The sequence below is a fragment of the Aedes albopictus genome, chromosome 1 (genome assembly GCF_035046485.1).
Source record: "Aedes albopictus strain Foshan chromosome 1, AalbF5, whole genome shotgun sequence".
NCBI classification, from domain to species: Eukaryota; Metazoa; Arthropoda; class Insecta; order Diptera; family Culicidae; genus Aedes; species Aedes albopictus.
Genome location: NC_085136.1, coordinates 68,092,466 through 68,115,756, shown reverse-complemented (window position 1 = coordinate 68,115,756; position 23,291 = coordinate 68,092,466).

Below are 23,291 nucleotides of genomic sequence, written 5' to 3'. Positions count from 1 at the left end.
TATTTCATCCCTTACCGCATAAATGACCTCTGTTTCCGTGCAACTCGTGGGATTGACTCTGAAGACAAATTTAACCCTAAAAGGGATACCTGGGGTCCATTTGACCCCAGGCGCCTTTCAGAGCTCGTCTTTGATGGAACACACTCAGCGAGGTGACGAAACTGAGACCATGAAGGTATCCCTTTTAGGGTTAAACTAACAAACAAATCATACAGGAGATAGTGGTATTGGCGAGGCTAATCCCTTCGCAAGGAGTAGTGGGTTAGAGAGGTCTCTATTAAGAAGTGAGGAATCAGAAGCGGGAAGCTGCGCACGCTGCTCCAGTGTGGGTGCTCCGATTCATTCCCCGGCTAGCCTGCTGGGGGAGGTATTGGACGAAGTGTGGTTGATGAGGACCATCAGCCAAAGTAGATACGGGCTGTGCGCGATAGAGGTGGCTGAGCAACAGCTTGGCAAGATCATCGACGTTGCGTCCACAAAGTCCAACATAAGCAAGGACGTAAGACTCGTAAAAACTACAGCAGTGGCGGGACCAGCGAAAGTAAAGGTTACGAAGTCTACCCAGACGAAGGCCTTCTCTTTCGCAGGAAACCCAAAAGGTGTGGCGGATGCGGCTGCTCATGATAAGCACTCGCAGAAGAGGGTGAGGCAGCCGTCAGGTGATGCCCGCAAGACTAGGGAGGTACTAACCCCGAAGGTCGGCAGGAGTGCTGGCAAGTCGGATCCCAGCCAGGCGTCCCGGAAACTGAAAGCTGGGAAGCAACCACAGAGCAGGGTGAACCCGAGGTGAACCAAAGGGAGGGCCCCCTTGGACGCAAGTCGAACGGAAGAGGAACAAGAAAAAGCTGCAGATCGAGAAGAACAGAGACGCCAAACCAAGAAGGCGTAAAATAGTAGGTGCCAAGCGCGAGAGAGGCAATGCGCTCGTCATCAAGACCGAACAGTCTAAGTACTCGTCTCGGACGTCTTAAAGGCGATGCGAAACGCCACCAAGCTCGTGGATCTGGGAGCCGACGTGCGCAGTATCAGACGTACTCGTACGGGCGAGATGATCCTGGAGGTGAAGCGCGATAAGGAACGCAAGAGCACCGCCTACAAAAGCTTGGCGGAAGAGGTCCTTGGCGAAGGGGTAGAGGTGAGGGCTCTTACACAAGAGGTGATTCTGAAGGTGAAAAACCTTGACCCGAAGTGGAAGAGCTCGTCACGGCACTGCGGCAACAGTGTAACGAGCAGGTGACTACCGCAGCCGTTAGGCTAAGGAAAGGGCCGGCAGGAACACCAGGTAGCCTTGCTTCAGCTACCTGTGGCGGACGTAAAAAGTCCATTAACGTTTCAGCGCGCGCGCCGTTGTAAAAAGTACAACACTACCAAAAAACCTCGTTTGTCGTGTACAGCGCGAGCGCGGTGCAGTTTCAGCTGCTTGATGGCGCGCGTCCTGAAAGATTAAAGTAGAAAGGATCAAGGTAGGCTGGTGCGTATGTCAACTGACGTTCCATGAGCCACCGGAGATTTGTTTCAGGAATTTTTTTTGGAATCAGGACACAAGTCATGGACCTACAAAGGCCTTGACAGGCGCAAATTGTGTAGGAGATGTGGCGCCGATGACCATAAGGCACAAGGCTGCATGAGTCCACTTATTTGTCTGATTTGTACCGGGAAATCCGTGAACAACAGGCATCCAATAGGTAGTCCAAGGTACCCGGGGTCTTCTTCTGTAGTTGAAGCTGCGCCTCTGCGGTGGCAAATCGAGCAGTTCACGCAGATGCTGGACTGTATGATGACCGTGCTGACAGGACGAAGTCTGGTGGTAATAGCGGGTGACTTCAATGCCTGGGCCTTTGAATGGGGAAGCCATTTCATGAACCAGCGGGGTCAGATCCTGCTAGAGACACTGGCCATACTAGATGACGATCTGGCCAATGTCGGTACCAAGAGTACCTTTAGTCGGAACGGTGCGGAGTCGATTGTTGACGTTACTTTTTGTAGTCCTGGCCTAACAGGTAGATCGAACTGGAGAGTAGACGATAGCTACACTCACAGCGGCGCTCAGGGGTGCTCAGGAAAGGATACATAAGCGAGGGATTCTCTTAAGTTATCACCGAGAACTATGGATGGAGGCGATGCGAGAAGAAATCACCTCCCCAAACGAGAACAGCACGTGTGTGCTCCCGGACTTGCCCGAACAACCAGAGCACAGTGGTTCCATTTGTTCAGGGAAGCGGTCATAAATCCTTTTCTTCGTTTTTTGAAGGGCAGAATCATTATAAGTGACCAGAAATACCATGTTATGACTAAAAAAGGATATTCCAGTTCATTTTCATAATCATCACTTGAAAAATATGAACTTTGAACATTTTTATTTATGATAAATGAAAATACAGTAAAACCTCCATGAGTCGATATTGAAGGGACCATCGACTCATGGAAATATCGAGTAGTGGAACAGAAATCCTTTTGGAAGTATTTTGGAGGGACCATCATAGTAACCAAGAATTTATTTTTCAGTATGGAAAAAAAATACCTCCATGAGTCGATATCGAGTCAAGGAACATCGACTCATGGAGGTTCGACTGTATCATTAAAAACCTTTATTTTACACAGAAATCAGTAATAAAATATTTTTAATTATTATGAAGAGTGGGTCGAGTTCTGAGGAATTTCTGCTAAGTATTGCACGTTAAAACATGTTTATCACGACAATATCATAATAGATTCTTGTGAATAGAATAAGTATTAGCATTATAATTGGGATTTTATTAGTAGGTTATATTTCTACTGCAATAAAATCAATATATGAAACTGAATATTTTTTTTTCAGAAATAAGGTAGATCGCATTGTCGAAACACAGAAAAAATCATCACATATCGAATTAGTATGTATAACTACAGTACCTAATGCCCAAAAGCGAAAATTTTGAAACAATAGTAACAACAGTGCAATTACAGAATCAATTACTTCTGAAATTATTTCAAACAAATATTCAGAATTAATTCACAAAACGTACGTAAAGGGAAATTTTTCAACCATAAAAATATTGCTTTACACAGTTATATGTCATATAATTCATGGGCCTGCGTTTTGCACAATAAAAAAGATTCAAGTATTTGTCCAGCCGTACATGTTTCTTACAATTGCATAGCAACTGCTATCCAGTAATATAGTACGTGGAATTTTAATCATGTATAGCTCTAACCCAATAAAATAAATATATACAAATACCCCTCGTCATTGCAATTTAATCGGCGCCTGCTATTTTAAAAGAAATCAATTTGTACACTAAGATTTAACGTTAATGAATTTATCAAATATTCCGATTTGGGAAGGGAATATGAGGAGTAAATACGCTCTTTCAGTAAATATTACTAAAAGATCGTATTTACTCCTTCTTCTTCCAGCACTACAGTTTTAGGTACTGAATGGATTTTGAGGATTTTTTTTAAATGTTGGCAGCAAATGCAAAACTTCTTATCAAATTCGACAATTATAGAGGTAAGTTTTGACGAGGCCAAATAAGAATGGTTGTTATGCAACTATTGAGGTATGAATACCTCAATACCTCCAGAAGTGTATTTTTTGTTCATAATTAAAAAAAAACATTTTCAAAGATTGTTTTCAAATAAAATATCCCTCAATTATTGTAAAATCTTTGAAATATCTCCAGTACAAAATTCAGTCATTTGGTACGCATTTCAGACAATTACAGAAATACTAGTATATATATAATTTTGTAGTTATTTTAATACATATTTTTTATAAAAATAACGGGTAACTTCCAATACATCCTGCAAGCTTGTATGCTGATATTTGCAGCTACAACCTTCACAGATTGATTCTCCTACTCAAATCTGATCATTTGCTGGAGGACGATTGATTAAATGTGGTTAAGAACATGTTTGAAATGTTACATGAATTTTTATTATGTATATATTCCATTGGTAAAATTATGAGCCTTTTACTCACATCCCCATTGGTTCAAAAACATCCAGATTCGGTTTTTAGCGCTTCGAATTGGAAGATAAACATCTATTCTGATTCTCTGCGTTGAAAACCAATTGAAAATCTACTTGGTTTTGTTATACGAAGACGCGGAGTACAGCTCAAAAGTCATGTGATTTTTCGACAAATTTTAAGAATGTGAAATTGCATAACAGTACCCATGCTCTCATGCAAAATATGCAACAGAAACTTACATAAAAATGGATTTTCTGCATTCTTGGGAACATAATTGATTTATAAAAATTATACAAACTCATAAATTAGACAATCAATTTTTCGATTTTTGGCCTATGGCGGTACCACTGTGCAGAGGTAAAAGGCCCCCAAGTAACCAAAAGTTCCACTGCCCGTAGCAAATTACACTTTCAAGTTCCACGAAGTACAGATAAAGTTCCGAATGGAACTTTCTGACCGCCTAAGAGGCTAACGACGAGCCTTGCTGGAATTTCGCACACAAGTTCAGGCAAGGTTCATTGTTAGCCTCTTAAGCAGCTTGAAAGTTGCTTAAGATGCTACTCGGAACTTTGTCTGAACTTTCAAGTTCATAGAAGTTCAATTCAGTAGAATTGTGTTTCAATGAATAATTAAATGATATGTTTTGCCGAAAGTAATTGTTTAAACATACTCAAATAAAAGACAAATATCAAATTATCAAATCAATGAATATAAGGTTTGAACAAAACAAATATACCGCCCACCGGATTCGAACCAATGGCCACTGCGCGAGAGCGCTCTACTGCATTACTAAAATTACGATTAAGTGAATGGCGGATGAAGCCTGACTTGAATCGATTCCCTGTCGGCAGCAAGTTTTCACACTTATACAGTAGTAAAATTTGCTTTACTTTGTCAAATGTCTGCGGCAACGCAGCGGTAAATCAGCAGTCTACCATGCAGTATGATCCAGTTAAAATCTACATAGGAGCGACGTGTGTGTGAAATATAATTATTGACAGCAATTGCAGACATGAATCACAATGCCAACAACGTTGTAATAAATCTGAAAAATACATGTTTGTACCTGCATGAATGTAAAATTCCATCAGAAGCTGCATAGATGCAAATATAATATATTAAGAATATGACCCACTCTAGCGCAGAACTGGCGAACGCATTTTACCGACAGCAGCGACACGGTTGACTCGCGGTCGAACTAATTTACTGCCGCAAAGCCGCAGGTGGCTTTGATTGAAAAAATAAAGATGATAAACAATGACAGTTTTAGATGAATTCCAGACGTCATTTCTCAGTGCTCCAAGGTTTCACGACTAAAGTTGTGGGATCTTGTAATGCAATTCAATATGGGAGTCAGAAACACGGTAGGCAGCTACAATGCGCTTTTCAAGCTCGAGTATGATTCATGCGATTCATGCTTTGGTGCGGTTTCGGTGTGGACACCATCTTAACAGCACAGGCATCTAAAACCTAACTTCATTTCCACCAAATCCTGTCAAAACTTCCTGAAGGGAATTTCTGGGGGTATAACTTTTTCAACAACAGCCATGTTGCGTGGGACCCCGACCGCTTGATTCGTTAATTTGCTATTATGCAACCAAAATGTCAGAGAAGCGTAAATGCTCACACCAAGTTGTGAATCAACCTGAACGAGTAGGTGAAGAGATAGTATCAAAAACATCCCCCCCCCCAACCGAAACTCATAACTGCCTTTCTCTAGTATTAATGGTTACGGCGAAAATATCCTGTAAATCTTTTTGCCAACATTGCGACGTCTCTCCAGATTTAGCATTAACCTTCTGATTCGAGGGATGACTTAAAGAGAATCTCTTCGTTACAACTCAAAAAGGGAAGCAATACAAAACACTTTTGGTTCAATGGCCAAATCTGTCCGGACTTCATGAGGGCATATGCAGGTGCATTGGCCGGTATGGAGAAAGAAAGATTACTTCCAAACACATCATGAGGTCCGACCAGCAACTAAATCAAATGACGTCTACGATGCAGCAAAACACAACAGCTGCTTTGATGGTCTTTGTTATAATCGTTCGATTTCCTGGCGCAAGAAGGCGCTGTTGTCGAATAAATGTGTTCGCCGATGAACTGTATGGGAAAAGCAAAAGTGGGTTATCTTGTACTTAAAAATCATTGATAGATGGCTTTCCAGATAATTTATGTGAACTTTAAAGTTCCAAAATTACTTAAAAATGAAGCTGCTTAGCTTATAAAGTATCCTCTTATCTGAACTTTTGATTACTTGGGCCGTCTCGTGATGAAGGGATGTTCTCAACGACCTGGCCTGGACAACGAAGTGTGTTCCCCGATCGTACGGTATGTGGTCGTACGATACTTGGAGCATTCTTTCAAGGCGACCTGCAGGTCGAGCACATGGAAGTTTCTGTGCTCCAGGGATTTTCCGCGTCGGGCAGAAGAGTCTGCAGACTGATGAAGATTCTCTATGGTCTAAATCGGTTCAGTCGCGTTTGGAATGCGCAGTTGGATACGGTGCTACAGGAATTTGGACAGAAGCAATCGAGCTTCTGTTTGTATTGGACAATTCGCGGATAGAAAACCATGATCTTGACCATCTAAGTCGACCATCTTTTGTTCTTTACGAAACATTGAAAACCGAAAATGATGCTGAAGGACTATCTACAGCAACACAGCTCAAGACGAGAACTCACGGTGTCGATTTTGGAGGAGATGTGGACGACCGGATATTCATTATCGGTAACGTTTTCCTGATGCATTTCAAGCAACATCTTACCGTTTCGTGTAATCTTGCGAAGCCGAGTATGATTATTAGCCTGGGACACCAACAAAAAATGCATTCATGTACCATGCTCATTGCTCATGGTTCATCGAGAATTGTTAAATCACTTGTTTTTGTTATTTCTGTTAGAGTCAACCCAACTTCAACCGGATTATTTTCATAAATACTTCATGGAGTTTTACGACTTTCTAGGAGTTCTCTATCACTCAGAAAAATTAACATATTGAATGTAAGTGTCCTGCACTTAGATTGTGACCAATTGCTTTTGCACTTGAAAAATAAGTGCAGCCCTATCAAAATTTTGTCAACTCAGACAAGATGAATTTCATGTGCGAACCTTTTGCTTTTCAAAAATCAGTCGATTAGATTTCAATCGTCAGGCACATGATTTCTATTGATATGAATATCATTTTTTTTCCTTGGAAGTTGGCTCTAAGTGAAAATAAATGAAAATTTTGGATAACTCATTATCGACTTGATTGGTTTAATAGTAAAATAAGTTTTATTTATAAATCCTTGGGTGCCAGCATGTACGCCGGGCACAATGTGCCCAGTGACCAATCCCTTATTGCATATACTCAATCTGCCGATGCCAAGGAAGCCAAGGAAGATAACAATCCAGGGAGATCCGGCGCTGCCGCGGTCGATGAAGGCAATCATCCAGGAAGGTCCGCCGATGTTATGGCCTATCCGTGTGCGCGTAAACTCCATCCGGCCGCTCCGAAATCGTTTAAGAGTTTGACCTTGATGACGATGGAGGAACGGTCGACGTTGTGCATCTCTAATGAAAATGTAAAAGAGATGTACGTAGATTGAAATAGTATTTAAATAATGAATAATAAGTTAACTATGTACTCACCATCAAAAACACCAAGCAACTCGGTCGGCTAATTTCATCCTTACACACCAAAAATCGATTGAGGGTTTCAGCAAAATTTTGCTGAATTTTGCCGAGCTGAAGGTTTCAGCAAAAATTTTACTGAAATTCAGCAAAATTTGCTGATTTGTTCAGTAAACTCTACTGATCACCAGTAACGTTTTGCTGAAGTTCAGCAAACTTTGCCAAAAGTTCAGCAAAAAATTTTGCTGAACCCTTCAGCTCGGCAAAATTCAGCAAAATATTGCTGAAAGCGTTTGGTGTGTAAAGCACCCGTTTGAAAGAGAAATTTTGCAATTTTTCGCGACAAAACGATCGTTTCCAGCGGCGCCATGCTCGTTTTAAGTTGTTATGTTTATGTTTGGATTTTATTTGACCAGGGTTGATTTTTATGTTGCTACACTCTAAGTTTATTATAAAAATATTGAAAGTCAATAAAGTAGTTATAATTTTTATTAGTTGCACATAGAATGATTTTTCTCTCTCTTGTTCGTAATCTATGTGCTTCCTGCACTTAGATTCTATCAGTAAATTAGTTTGAGTGTAAGAACTCATCATTGTTTTTTGTTTTTCTTTTTTTCCGGGATTATTGTTCAGTAAGCTTTTCGATAATGTTCAGAAAATGTCTACAACTTCAGTAGTAGTGTAGCGATCCATTGCAAAAGCTATTATGCATACACTAAAAACAATTTATGTATTTGTTAGAGCAACTGAAGTAACAAATTTTGAAGAAATGCTTCGTTATGTTGTTAAAACGAGCAAGATATGATGAAGCATTGCGAGAAATTTTGGGAGATTTTTTAAATAAGAGGAACTTTGAGTGTTTTGAAATCATCTTCGTCGGCGGTGCATTGTTCGTTCAGCACAAAAAAATCAACCATGAGCGGGTACGCAGCTAATTTCGGAAAATTCTTTGCCTTGAGTGCAATGTTCGGCGTGGAAAAGTGAAGATAAAAATAATCGGTTTGTTTATGATAGGATTCTTTTTTTCTTTCGCAATAACGAAAAGCCAACCACCAACCTGTTAACATTTATATGTCATTTTTCATTTATTTCATCTCAAATGTGTTTGTTTCATTGTGTGTGAGTGTGTTTTTTTTTGGGTGTACATTTTCCTCGAGTTGTTACTTCGGAGGGGAAGATGGCTGTTCGTTTTCCACATCTGTTTGTCCCAATTTTATTTCCTATTGTTCCACCTGACGAAAAGTTGGTAGCTGTGTTTTGCGTCGTTCGTCGTTTGATCTGAACAAATTGCTTGTTTTTAGTTGTTATTACTCTCGGCTAGGCGTGATAAGATCAAATCTCATGTATCGTATAGCCTTTTTAGTTTCTTTTCGCAGTCCGGATGCATTCTTTGAGTTGTTGCTAGTGGTGGAACTCAGAAGTTTTTTTTGGGTTTTGATGTACTATTTCTTGACTGTTTCGTTTACGGTATTGAGAGCGTGTAGAAAAAGTTTTCTTGTTTATACACGGCACATAACATTTTCCATTCTTTCGGATTCGTTCTGGTTTTTGTTTATTAAGTTTGGGTTTAATTAAATACACAAACATAGTTTATCTTTATTTTTCGGTTATTAGTAGCCCACTGCTGCCGACGGGGACAACAGCAGGCCATGCTTTGTTTACGTTAATTTATACTCTCAATGTTTTTTTTTTTACTTTTATTTAGTTGACGACGTTTTCGTTCATTGGTTTAAATACAATTTATCAAACTATTACACCTACTTTCCTTTTGTTTCCTGTGACATTTCCCTTTCCAGTTTCGTTCTTTTCTGTCTTCGATTCTCGGCGGTAGACACCTTTCCATTTATTTTCATTTAAATTAGTTATTTAAATTATCCTATGTTCAATATATGCTTCTTTAATTCAATTTCAATAATAATATTACTTTATTCTAATAATGTTAACATTTATTATAAGGTTCCAAGTGCTTGTTGTCTATACAATTCATTTCTTATTACTTCTTGTTTTGTTCATTTTTTTGTCTGCTTGATGGGAGCGATTAAACTTAACAGAATACAAAAATGGCCACACTAATGATGAGCAATTGAATGATATTTTGTATAAATCTAATAACAACTTTATGACACTTGCTAAATATTTCCTTCTAGTTACCGCATTCATTGGTTGCTTCTCAAAACACTGGAACGTATTTTATTTCAAATAAGCCGAAAGCATCCTTCTCTACGTCATTTTTTTTCCGAAGAGTATTTTGACCTAAATGGGGTACGTTCGGTGTAGTACTAGATTTGTAGTAATGAGCTGAATTTTAGTACGGTGAGAAGGTCAATACTCCGTTTCAGCAATGAAATGGTGCAAAAAGCGTGGGTATTATGATTCCTTGCTTAATTTGATGTTGTTTGAGCAAAACTTTGGATAACTGTGTTGTTTATGTTGCAAGAAATGGAGAAAACAACAACACTGTTGCCCAAAGTTTTGCTCAAACAGCATCAAATTATTCAAGGAATCATAATACCCACGCTTTTTGCACCGTTTTATTGCGGAAACGGAGAATTGACCTTCTCACCATACTAAAATTCAGCTCATTACTACAAATCTAGTACTTCACCGATCTGTCCTATTTCGATCACTCTCGCGTCTCAATCGCATTCACGCTCTCGCACTGTCATTGTTTAACTATCATTCTTGGATTGTGGTAGAAGAAATTAAGAATCTACGATCTGAATTGCTAACTCGAAATATGGAATGGACTCACCGCAACTGCTAAGCACAACCAAGTCATAATGTGATCCGTGTCTAAGTTCCGCTTACTGCGACACTCATGCTCACTTACACACTCACACTGTCGCATGCACTCAGTCCATTTTCTCTCTCTCGCTCTCTATCTAAACTTCTGCGTTTTTCAATGAGCAAATGCTAGTTTTTTTTTCTTTCGTCGCATGTACGAAACCAATCCTTTTCTTTGTCTACCTAGGTATAATGTTGCGGCTACGCAAGTTTCAGATGGCTAACGAACCGAAGAGAATAAAAAATGCTACTTAAGAAAAATACTCGTATAAAAATGAAATCTAACAGGTGACCTTTCCTGAATTGACAACCGTTTATATGTTTCGTTTTGTTCTTTTTATCTCTCTCTTTCTCTTTCTCCTGCTTGTGGCTAGTCTTTCCTAACCGTTGCTTTCTATCACTCTTACTAATTTAAGAATAATTTTTCTACAGGACATGCGAATCGTTGTTGGTTTTCATTAATTAATTGAAACTTGTTAAGATTTCTTCCCAGGAACTCGAAGTCTCTGAAAGTTCGCATAGGAATTTTCTGGAATTACTTCCAGGAATTTTCAGGTATTCCTTCCAAGAATTCTCTGCAAATCCTTCCAAGAATTCTTTGGAAATCCTTCCAAGAATTCTCTGGAATTCGGTCCAAGAATTCTCTGGAATTCGTTTAAAGAATTCTCTGGAATTCCTTCCAAGAATTCTCTGGAATCCATTCCTAGAATTCTTTAAAATTCGATTCAAGAATTCTCTGGAATTCGTTTACAGCATTGTCTGGAATTCCTTCCAAGAATTCTCTGGAATTCGATCCAAGAATTCTCTGGAATCCCTTCCAAGAATTCTCTGGAACTCGATCCAAGAATTCTCTGGAATTCCTTTCAAGAATTCTCTGGAATTCCATCCAAGAATTCTCTGGAATCCCTTCAATAATTCTCTGGAATTCCTTCCAAGAATTCGCTGGAATTCCTTCCTAGAACTCTCTGAAATTCCTTCCAATAATTCGCTGGAATTCCTTCCAATAATTCGCTGGAATTCCTTTCAAGAATTCACTAGAATTCCTTCCAAGAATTCTCTTGAATTCCATCCAAGAATTCTCTGGAATTCCTTCCAATAATTCTCTGGAATTCCTTCCAAGAATTCTCTGGAATTCCTTCCAAGAATTCTCTGGAATTCCTTCCAAGAATTCGCGGGATTTCTTTCCTAGAACTCTCTGAAATTCCTTCCAATAATTCGCTGGAATTCCTTCCAATAATTCGCTGGAATTCCTTCCAAGAATTCGCTGAAATTCCTTCCAAGAATTCGCTGGAATTCCTTCCAAGAATTCGCTGGAATTCCTTCCAAGAATTCGCTGGAATTCCTTCCAAGAATTCGCTGGAATTCCTTCCAAGAATTCGCTGGAATTCCTTCCAAGAATTCGCTGGAATTCCTTCCAAGAATTCGCTGGAATTCCTTCCAAGAATTCGCTGGAATTCCTTCCAAGAATTCGCTGGAATTCCTTCCAAGAATTCGCTGGAATTCCTTCCAAGAATTCGCTGGAATTCCTTCCAAGAATTCGCTGGAATTCCTTCCAAGAATTCGCTGGAATTCCTACCAAGAATTCGCTGGAATTCCTTCCAAGAATTCTCTGAAATTCCTTCCAGGAATTCTCTGAAATTCCTTCCAGGAATTCTCTGAAATTCCTTCCAGGAATTCTCTGAAATTCCTTCCAGGAATTCTCTGAAATTCCTTCCAGGAATTCTCTGAAATTCCTTCCAGGAATTCTCTGAAATTCCTTCCAGGAATTCTCTGAAATTCCTTCCAGGAATTCTCTGAAATTCCTTCCAGGAATTCTCTGAAATTCCTTCCAGGAATTCTCTGAAATTCCTTCCAGGAATTCTCTGAAATTCCTTCCAGGAATTCTCTGAAATTCCTTCCAGGAATTCTCTGAAATTCCTTCCAGGAATTCTCTGAAATTCCTTCCAGGAATTCGCTGAAATTCCTTCCAGGAATTCGCTGAAATTCCTTCCAGGAATTCGCTGAAATTCCTTCCAGGAATTCGCTGAAATTCCTTCCAGGAATTCGCTGAAATTCCTTCCAGGAATTCGCTGAAATTCCTTCCAGGAATTCGCTGAAATTCCTTCCAGGAATTCGCTGAAATTCCTTCCAGGAATTCGCTGAAATTCCTTCCAGGAATTCTCTGAAATTCCTTCCAGGAATTCTCTGAAATTCCTTCCAGGAATTCGCTGAAATTCCTTCCAGGAATTCGCTGAAATTCCTTCCAGGAATTCGCTGAAATTCCTTCCAGGAATTCGCTGAAATTCCTTCCAGGAATTCGCTGAAATTCCTTCCAGGAATTCGCTGAAATTCCTTCCAGGAATTCGCTGAAATTCCTTCCAGGAATTCGCTGAAATTCCTTCCAGGAATTCGCTGAAATTCCTTCAAGGAATTCTCTGAAATTTCTTCCAGGAATTCGCTGAAATTCCTTCCAGGAATTCGCTGAAATTCCTTCCAGGAATTCGCTGAAATTCCTTCCAGGAATTCGCTGAAATTCCTCCCGGAATTTGCTGAAATTCCTTCCAGGAATTCGCTGAAATTCCTTCCAGGAATTCGCTGAAATTCCTTCAAGGAATTCACAGAAATTTCTTCCAGGAATTCTCTGAAATTCCTTCCAGGAATTTTCTGAAATTCCTTCCAAGAATTTTCTGAAATTCCTTCCAGGAATTTTCTGAAATTCCTTCCAGGAATTTTCTGAAATTCCTTCCAGGAATTTTCTGAAATTCCTTCCAGGAATTTTCTGAAATTCCTTCCAGGAATTTTCTGAAATTCCTTCCAGGAATTTTCTGAAATTCCTTCCAGGAATTCTCTGAAACTCCTTCCAGGAATTCGCTGAAATTCCTTTCAGGAGTTCGCTGAAATTCCTTCCAGGAATTCGCTGAAATTTTTTCCAGGAATTCGCTGGAATTCCTCCCAGGAATTCGCTGGAATTCCTCCCAGGAATTCGCTGGAATTCCTTCCAGGAAATCGCTGGAATTCCTCCCAGGAATTCGCTGGAATTCCTCCCAGGAATTCGCTGGAATTCCTCCCAGGAATTCGCTGGAATTCCTCCCAGGAATTCGCTGGAATTCCTCCCCGGAATTCGCTGGAATTTCTCCCCGGAATTGGCTGGAATTTCTCCCCGGAATTCGCTGGAATTCCTCCCAGGAATTCGCTGGAATTCCTCCCAGGAATTCGCTGGAATTTCTCCCAGGAATTCGCTGGAATTCCTCTCAAGAATTCGCTGGAATTCCTCCCAGGAATTCGCTGGAATTCCTCCAAAGAATTTGTAGGAATTCCTCCCAAGAATTCGCTTTAATTCCTCCCAGGAATTCGCTCGCATTCCTCCCAGGAATTTGCTAGAATTCCTCCCAGGAATTTGCTGGAATTCCTCCCACGAATTCGCTGGAATCCCTTTTAGGAATTCGCTGGAATTCCTCCCAGGAATTCGCTGGAATTCCTTCCAGGAAATCGCTGGAATTCCTCCCAGGAATTCGCTGGAATTCCTCCCAGGAATTCGCTGGAATTCCTCCCAGGAATTCGCTGGAATTCCTCCCAGGAATTCGCTGGAATTCCTCCCAGGAATTCGCTGGAATTCCTCCCAGGAATTCGCTGGAATTCCTCCCAGGAATTCGCTGGAATTCCTCCCAGGAATTCGCTGGAATTCCTCCCAGGAATTCGCTGGAATTCCTCCCAGGAATTCGCTGGAATTCCTCCCAGGAATTCGCTGGAATTCCTCCCAGGAATTCGCTGGAATTCCTCCCAGGAATTCGCTGGAATTCCTTCCAGGAAATCGCTGGAATTCCTCCCAGGAATTCGCTGGAATTCCTCCCAGGAATTCGCTGGAATTCCTCCCAGGAATTCGCTGGAATTCCTCCCAGGAATTCGCTGAAATTCCTTCCAGGAATTCGCTGAAATTCCTTCCAGGAATTCGCTGAAATTCCTTCCAGGAATTCGCTGGAATTCCTTCCAAGAATTCGCTGGAATTCCTTTCAAGAATTTGCTGGAATTCCTTCCAAGAATTCGCTGGAATTCCTACCAAGAATTCGCTGGAATTCCTACCAAGAATTCGCTGGAATTCCTTCCAAGAATTCTCTGATATTCCTTCCAGGAATTCTCTGAAATTCCTTCCAGGAATTCTCTGAAATTCCTTCCAGGAATTCTCTGAAATTCCTTCCAGGAATTCTCTGAAATTCCTTCCAGGAATTCTCTGAAATTCCTTCCAGGAATTCTCTGAAATTCCTTCCAGGAATTCTCTGAAATTCCTTCCAGGAATTCTCTGAAATTCCTTCCAGGAATTCTCTGAAATTCCTTCCAGGAATTCTCTGAAATTCCTTCCAGGAATTCGCTGAAATTCCTTCCAGGAATTCGCTGAAATTCCTTCCAGGAATTCGCTGAAATTCCTTCCAGGAATTCGCTGAAATTCCTTCCAGGAATTCGCTGAAATTCCTTCCAGGAATTCGCTGAAATTCCTTCCAGGAATTCGATGAAATTCCTTCCAGGAATTCGCTGAAATTCCTTCCAGGAATTCGCTGAAATTCCTTCCAGGAATTCGCTGAAATTCCTTCCAGGAATTCGCTGAAATTCCTTCCAGGAATTCGCTGAAATTCCTTCCAGGAATTCGCTGAAATTCCTTCCAGGAATTCGCTGAAATTCCTTCCAGGAATTCGCTGAAATTCCTTCCAGGAATTCGCTGAAATTCCTTCCAGGAATTCGCTGAAATTCCTTCCAGGAATTCGCTGAAATTCCTTCCAGGAATTCGCTGAAATTCCTTCCAGGAATTCGCTGAAATTCCTTCCAGGAATTCGCTGAAATTCCTTCCAGGAATTCGCTGAAATTCCTTCCAGGAATTCGCTGAAATTCCTTCCAGGAATTCGCTGAAATTCCTTCCAGGAATTCGCTGAAATTCCTTCCAGGAATTCGCTGAAATTCCTTCCAGGAATTCGCTGAAATTCCTTCCAGGAATTCGCTGAAATTTTTTCCAGGAATTCGCTGAAATTCCTTCCAGGAATTCGCTGAAATTCCTTCCAGGAATTCGCTGAAATTCCTTCCAGGAATTCGCTGAAATTCCTTCCAGGAATTCGCTGAAATTCCTTCCAGGAATTCGCTGAAATTCCTTCCAGCAATTCGCTGAAATTCCTTCCAGGAATTCGCTGAAATTCCTTCCAGGAATTCGCTGAAATTCCTTCCAGGAATTCGCTGAAATTCCTTCCAGGAATTCGCTGGAATTCCTTCCAGGAATTCGCTGAAATTCCTTCCAGGAATTCGCTGAAATTCCTTCCAGGAATTCACAGAAATTTCTTCCAGGAATTCTCTGAAATTCCTTCCAGGAATTTTCTGAAATTCCTTCCAAGAATTTTCTGAAATTCCTTCCAGGAATTTTCTGAAATTCCTTCCAGGAATTTTCTGAAATTCCTTCCAGGAATTTTCTGAAATTCCTTCCAGGAATTTTCTGAAATTCCTTCCAGGAATTTTCTGAAATTCCTTCCAGGAATTTTCTGAAATTCCTTCCAGGAATTTTCTGAAATTCCTTCCAGGAATTTTCTGAAATTCCTTTCAGGAATTTTCTGAAATTCCTTCCAGGAATTTTCTGAAATTCCTTCCAGGAATTTTCTGAAATTCCTTCCAGGAATTTTCTGAAATTCCTTCCAGGAATTTTCTGAAATTCCTTCCAGGAATTTTCTGAAATTCCTTCCAGGAATTTTCTGAAATTCCTTCCAGGAATTTTCTGAAATTCCTTCCAGGAATTTTCTGAAATTCCTTCCAGGAATTTTCTGAAACTCCTTCCAGGAATTTTCTGAAATTCCTTCCAGGAATTTTCTGAAATTCCTTCCAGGAATTTTCTGAAATTCCTTCCAGGAATTTTCTGAAATTCCTTCCAGGAATTTTCTGAAATTCCTTCCAGGAATTTCCTGAAATTCCTTCCAGGAATTTCCTGAAATTCCTTCCAGGAATTTTCTGAAATTCCTTCCAGGAATTTTCTGAAATTCCTTCCAGGAATTTTCTGAAATTCCTTCCAGGAATTTTCTGAAATTCCTTCCAGGAATTTTCTGAAATTCCTTCCAGGAATTTTCTGAAATTCCTTCCAGGAATTTTCTGAAATTCCTTCCAGGAATTTTCTGAAATTCCTTCCAGGAATTTTCTGAAATTCCTTCCAGGAATTCTCTGAAATTCCTTCCAGGAATTCTCTGAAATTCCTTCCAGGAATTCTCTGAAATTCCTTCCAGGAATTCTCTGAAATTCCTTCCAGGAATTCTCTGAAATTCCTTCCAGGAATTCTCTGAAACTCCTTCCAGGAATTCTCTGAAATTTCTTCCAGGAATTCTCTGAAACTCCTTCCAGGAATTCGCTGAAATTCCTTTCAGGAGTTCGCTGAAATTCCTTCCAGGAATTCGCTGAAATTTTTTCCAGGAATTCGCTGGAATTCCTCCCAGGAATTCGCTGGAATTCCTCCCAGGAATTCGCTGGAATTCCTTCCAGGAAATCGCTGGAATTCCTCCCAGGAATTCGCTGGAATTCCTCCCAGAAATTCGCTGGAATTCCTCCCAGGAATTCGCTGGAATTCCTCCCAGGAATTCGCTGGAATTCCTCCCAGGAATTCGCTGGAATTCCTCCCAGGAATTCGCTGGAATTTCTCCCAGGAATTCGCTGGAATTCCTCCCAGGAATTCGCTGGAATTCCTCCCCGGAATTCGCTGGAATTTCTCCCCGGAATTCGCTGGAATTCCTCCCAGGAATTCGCTGGAATTCCTCCCAGGAATTCGCTGGAATTTCTCCCAGGAATTCGCTGGAATTCCTCTCAAGAATTCGCTGGAATTCCTCCCAGGAATTCGCTGGAATTCCTCCAAAGAATTTGTAGGAATTCCTCCCAAGAATTCGCTTTAATTCCTCCCAGGAATTCGCTCGCATTCCTCCCCGGAATCTGCTAGAATTCCTCCCAGGAAATCGCTGGAATTCCTCCCAGGAATTCGCTGGAATTCCTCCCAGGAATTCGCTGTAATTCCTCCCAGGAATTCGCTGTAATTCCTCCCAGGAATTCGCTGGAATTCCTCCCAGGAATTCGCTGGAATTCCTCCCAGGAATTCGCTGGAATTCCTCCCAGGAATTCGCTGGAATTCCTCCCAGGAATTCGCTGGAATTCCTCCCAGGAATTCGCTGGAATTCCTCCCAGGAATTCGCTGGAATTCCTCTCAGGAATTCGCTGGAATTCCTGCCAGGAATTCGCTGGAATTCCTGCCAGGAATTCGCTGGAATTCCTCCCAGGAATTCGCTGGAATTCCTCCCAGGAATTCGCTGGAATTCCTCCCAGGAATTCGCTGGAATTCCTCCCAGGGATTCGCTGGAATTCCTCCCAGGAATTTGCTGGAATTCCTCCCAGGGATTCGCTGGAATTCCTCCCAGGAATTCGCTGGAATTCCTCCCAGGAATTCGCTGGAATTCCTCCCAGGAATTCGCTGGAATTCCTCCCAGGAATTCGCTGGAATTCCTCCCAGGAATTCGCTGGAATTCCTCCCAGGAATTCGCTGGAATTCCTCCCAGGAATTCGCTGGAATTCATCCCAGGAATTCGCTGGAATTCCTCCCAGGAATTCGCTGGAATTCCTCCCAGGAATTCGCTGGAATTCCTCCCAGGAATTCGCTGGAATTCCTCCCAGGAATTCGCTGGAATTCCTCCCAGGAATTCGCTGGAATTCCTCCCAGGAATTCGCTGGAATTCCTCCCAGGAATTCGCTCGAATTCCTCCCAGGAATTCGCTCGAATTCCTCCCAGGAATTCGCTCGAATTCCTCCCAGGAATTCGCTCGAATTCCTCCCAGGAATTCGCTCGAATTCCTCCCAGGAATTCGCTCGAATTCCTCCCAGGAATTCGCTGGAATTCCTCCCAGGAATTCGCTGGAATTCCTCCCAGGAATTCGCTGGAATTCCTCCCAGGAATTCGCTGAAATTCCTCCAAGGAATTCGCTGGATTTCCTCCCAGGAATTCGCTGGAATTCCTCCCAGGAATTCGCTGGAATTCCTCCCAGGAATTCGCTGGAATTCCTCCCAGGACTTCGCTGGAATTCCTCCCAGGACTTCGCTGGAATTCTTCCCAGGAATTCGCTGGAATTCCTCCCAGGAATTCGCTGGAATTCCTCCCAGGAATTCGCTGGAATTCCTCCCAGGAATTCGCTGGAATTCCTCCCAGGAATTTCCTGGAATTCCTCCTAGGAATTTCCTGGAATTCCTCCTAGGAATTCGCTGGAATTCCTCCCAGGAATTCGCTGGAATTCCTTCCAAGAATTCGCTGGAATTCCTTCCAAGAAATCGCTGGAATTCCTTCCAAGAATTCGCTGGAATTCCTTCCAAGAATTCGCTGGAATTCCTTCCAAGAATTCGCTGGAATTCCTCCCAGGAATTCGCTGGAATTCCTCCCAGGAATTCTCCGGAATTCCTCCCAGGAATTCTCCGGAATTCCTCCCAGGAATTCTCCGGAATTCCTCCCAGGAATTCTCCGGAATTCCTCCCAGGAATTCTCCGGAATTCCTCCCAGGAATTCTCCGGAATTCCTCCCAGGAATTCTCCGGAATTCCTCCCAGGAATTCTCCGGAATTCCTCCCAGGAATTCTCCGGAATTCCTCCCAAGAATTCTCCGGAATTCCTTCCAGGAATTCTCCGGAATTTATCCCAGGAATTCTCCGGAATTCCTCCCAGGAATTCTCCGGAATTTCTCTCAGGAATTCTCCGGAATTCTTCCCAGGAATTCTCCGGAATTCTTCCCAGGAATTCTCCGGAATTCCTCCCAGGAATTCTCCGGAACTACGTTAAGTTGCAGTTACACTTTTAGTTGTCACTTCTATCGTGATGAGTCGTAAATAAATGAAAATCAACAACGTTCACAGCCTACTATTGCTATACAGATTGGAAACAATAGAAAACTAAGAAATGTTGCCTATTCCAACTATTCGCCTACTTAGATATGGTACTGTGTTTCTCCTAGCTTAAAAGTTAACCAATCAAAGCACTAGAACACTGAAAAGCCTTTAAAAAAAGCGATTAGCTGCGTTCCTTCCATTCCTCATACGTTCAAAAAATTTAGTCTCATAAATTTACTGCTCACCTCTACACATCCAATGTTTACTTAACACAATGGTTCACTGTACCACTACGGTATATTGTTTGTTCCATTTTGTTGCTGTTGTTGTTATCGTTCCCGTTCCTATCACTTTCTCTCTCTTTCTCTCGCATTACTTACTCATATCTACATGAACACACTTATGAAACCGAAGCTGTCAAATTAACGCGTACGCATGCATGTGTGTTAGTGTGGGTGTATTCGTGATTGCTATTATGTTTCCAGTTCAAAACCGAATTAGCGACATTTTTTCTTTTACTTGCGCTGCTTTTGCCTTGCGTTAAACACAATGTCGGAAGTGGGGCGCTGTATTGTACACCTGGTACTCTATACAGCGCCCCACTTCCGACATAGTGTTTAACGCAAGGCAAAAGCAGCGGAAGTAAAAGAAAAAATGTCGCTAATTCGGTTTTGAACTGGAAACATAATATGTTCCATCGCATTGCGTGGAAACTGTCTGTGTGAGTGTAAGTGCGTGTACGACGACGTTGTTGTGTGATTTGCAAACACTACATATCTTGCTGTTTACTTTTTTTGTGCTGTCATGTTAACCTTCTTTTCTCCATGTATAATACCACGTTTTTTCTCTACGGTGCGGCATTGCTATTCGGCACGTACATATACACGTCAACGAGCGATTATAGTTTCCAGTTATCTTGTCTATCCGTTTCACTACTTTTCCGCGGTAACAACAATAGTTTGAAATGACACATGCATATTGAACGGCATGCTCACTCGCTCTCTCGCAACTAACATTCCTTCCTTTCCTCCACACGCACACGACGAAAAAATTTAGTGTGTAACCATACTCTGTTTAGTCTCTCTAAAAATATCTGTTGTTAACCCATGTCGCTATATGTAGTAACGTAACTATTTCACGTACACTTAGGAAACGAATGCTTCTTGAATATGCTCAGAATAACCTCCCATAAAGTTTTTGTTTTCTATGTTTTTTTTTTCATCGGTTGAAGAGTTGTATTCTCTGTCCCTATACGTCATCCAGCAGTGCAGCAGTCCCGTTCCCAGCTTCCCACATTTCAGGTCTTGTTAGTTTTCATTTGTTATGTTTTTGATTTCAGTTGCACCGATTTCCATCGTTCCATTTTCCCCGGTCTGTTGTCCTGTTTGTCCCGTTGTTGGTTGTCAGCTAGTCTTAGTTTTTGTTTTTTTTATGTATCATCTTTTTGTTGCTTATTTACGTTTTTTCTTAGTTTTGGTTAAAAAAATGTTCTTTGGCTTATATCCTCTCTTCTCTGTAATTATTAGGCCTTTTTTGTAATAATTAATTTTCTCCCGCTTGCTCGTTATCGCTACAGAGTTAGGATTTTCCTTGTTTTGCTAAACATAACCTGTGTACGTTTATTGAAATCTTCAAAATGCTTGAACGCAATCCAGATTAGTGTTTCGTCGATTCTTTTTTTTTGCTCAATTATTTTACGTTTTCTATAAAGTTAACTGTTTATTTTCATTTTTTTACCTCTTATTAAAAACCACTCAATTATATCAGTTTAGTACTTTCTGTTTTCTGTTCTCTGCAAGTGTGTTTGTGTGAGTGTGACGTTTGTTAGTTTAGTAAATTACAATGCAATGGTTTAGGTTTTCTTCTGTTTCTGTAGTGTAGATTTCAAACTTTAAATGTTAGTAATGCTTCTGAATTCGCCCTTCTTTGTATGCTTGCTGCTATGGAATTTGCCCGCAAAGTGTCTGTGTAGGTTCCTAAACTCCATTACCCTCTTCGTTTTTTACCTCCTTATCTTTCTCTATATATGTAATAAGCGTAAAACGTCAAAGTATTATTTATGTTTCATCGATAGTTAGCTTTTCTTTCCATTCCTATTGGCACACCACAGTGTTTGCATCCAATCGAGAGTTTGATTTCCGTTTCGTATGTATGTAGCATTCCAACTCAGACGTGTTGCCATTTCGGGCGATTATTGTACATTGGCTGCGTGTCCTAAAACATGAACGTGAACAAAGTAAGCTGTGACGAATTGGTTCAAAAACTGCGCGTGTTGATTCCAAATATGGTTGCTGCGATGTTTGAAACTTCGAAAAACCGGGTTTGATTGTTTGATTCGATTAAAAACGGTTTGTATAAAAATAAACACTTTTGTCAAAAAATAAACATTTTCGTTAAAAACAATAAATGCTTCATTGTGGCAAATCTGGAAAGTAAATATTTGTCGAGAGAGTTGAGTCTCTTGCCGATGGGACATCTGTCTTTTTTGTAGTAATTGCAATAAATGCTTCACTTTTGGTTTAGTTTAAAAATTGAGTGGTTGTTATATAAATCGAATTTACTTTCTCTCGTTTGGCGGTATGTCACTCAAATACATCCTACGTATATTAGTATAATAAACTTTGTTTTTTCTTCTCCCTCCTTCCTTATGACAATAACGGTAAATAGTAAAATTGGTAAATAAATATAACAACGTTATCCTTCTGGTATTTCTCTACTAGCACGTTTCCATCATTCTGCTTTTTAGTCGCTTTCTTAGCGTTTTTTGGACAGTTTGGGTTTTATCTGTGTAAAACAGTGAACAGTGGGTGTGTCTTTCATTATTGTGGTTCAATTTGTTTGCCTGTGTTTGCAACGTGCCAGCGGGTGTAGTGGAACAGATATTTTGTTTCCGTTTGATAGATGTTTATCAAGTTTGTTGTTATGCGGCAACTTGCTTTTCCTAATTGTAATACCTGGTTTGACACAAAAAAAGTTTAGTTTAAAACTATTCATGTTTAGCCTGGAATTCAACAAGGGTATTGTTGTTTTAAACTTCCCTCTTTGTTATCCGTGTTCCATCAAGTTCTCCATGGATAAACGAAAAAACTCAAATTTGGAAGACACAGTGTGTGTAAACAAAATGGCAAATTGAAAAAAAAGAAACATCACTTGTTTTTGTTGGGATTTGAACCCACGACTCCGTATTGTTAGTCTGGCGCTTCAACCAACTATGCCACAGAGCAAGTTACAATTCTGTGGAATAGAAAGTTAAACTAGGTTCGAAGCACCACTCTAACCGGGTCTGTCTTTCACAACTTTATTACTTATTCGGCTTAGGTGTCAATCTCGTTCACGGACATATCAGCGGACTGATATAATCCGAAAGGGCAATAAAATTATCTTTCTCCATAGGTATGTATGCAAGATATTTAGAAACTTGGAATATTTAAAAATAGTAAAAAATGTTCAGTTGTATTTAACGCCATGGAAGTAAGGATAATAAGGATACCTATTAAATTTTTCAAAAATGGAACTAGAATTTGAATACTGGAACTTCAAAAATTAAACTGGAAGATTTTCCAATAAAAAAATAGTAGTCATCCAGGAATTTCTCCACCATTATTTGAGGAATTTCATCGAAGATTCCTTCAAGGACTCCTCTGAAGTAATTTTGGAATTTGTCCGGGGATTTCTCCGAACACTCCTTTAGAAATTTCTCCACAGTTTGCTCTAGAAATTTCTTTGAGGATTCCGGTAGCAATCCCTTCAGAAATTTCTCCAAGGAGTTCTCTCTGGAATTCCTCTGGAAATTCCTTTGAAAGTTCCTCCCTCCAGAAGATCATCCGAGGAACAATCCGCAATTTTCTGATAGGACTCATCAGATAATCCAAACATTTTTAAGACGATTCTGCTAGTAATTGCTACGTGGTTTCCTCCTGAAGTTCTTCCGAGTTTTCCTCGAAATTCGTTAAAAAATGTTTCCTATGACTCCTCTGAGGATTCGCACAGGAGTTTTTAGAAATTGTGCAAAGATTTTTTTTTCAGAAATTTTACCAATAATTTCACTTATTATTTCTTCCAGGATCTCACCTTGAATTCCTCCGAGAATTCATT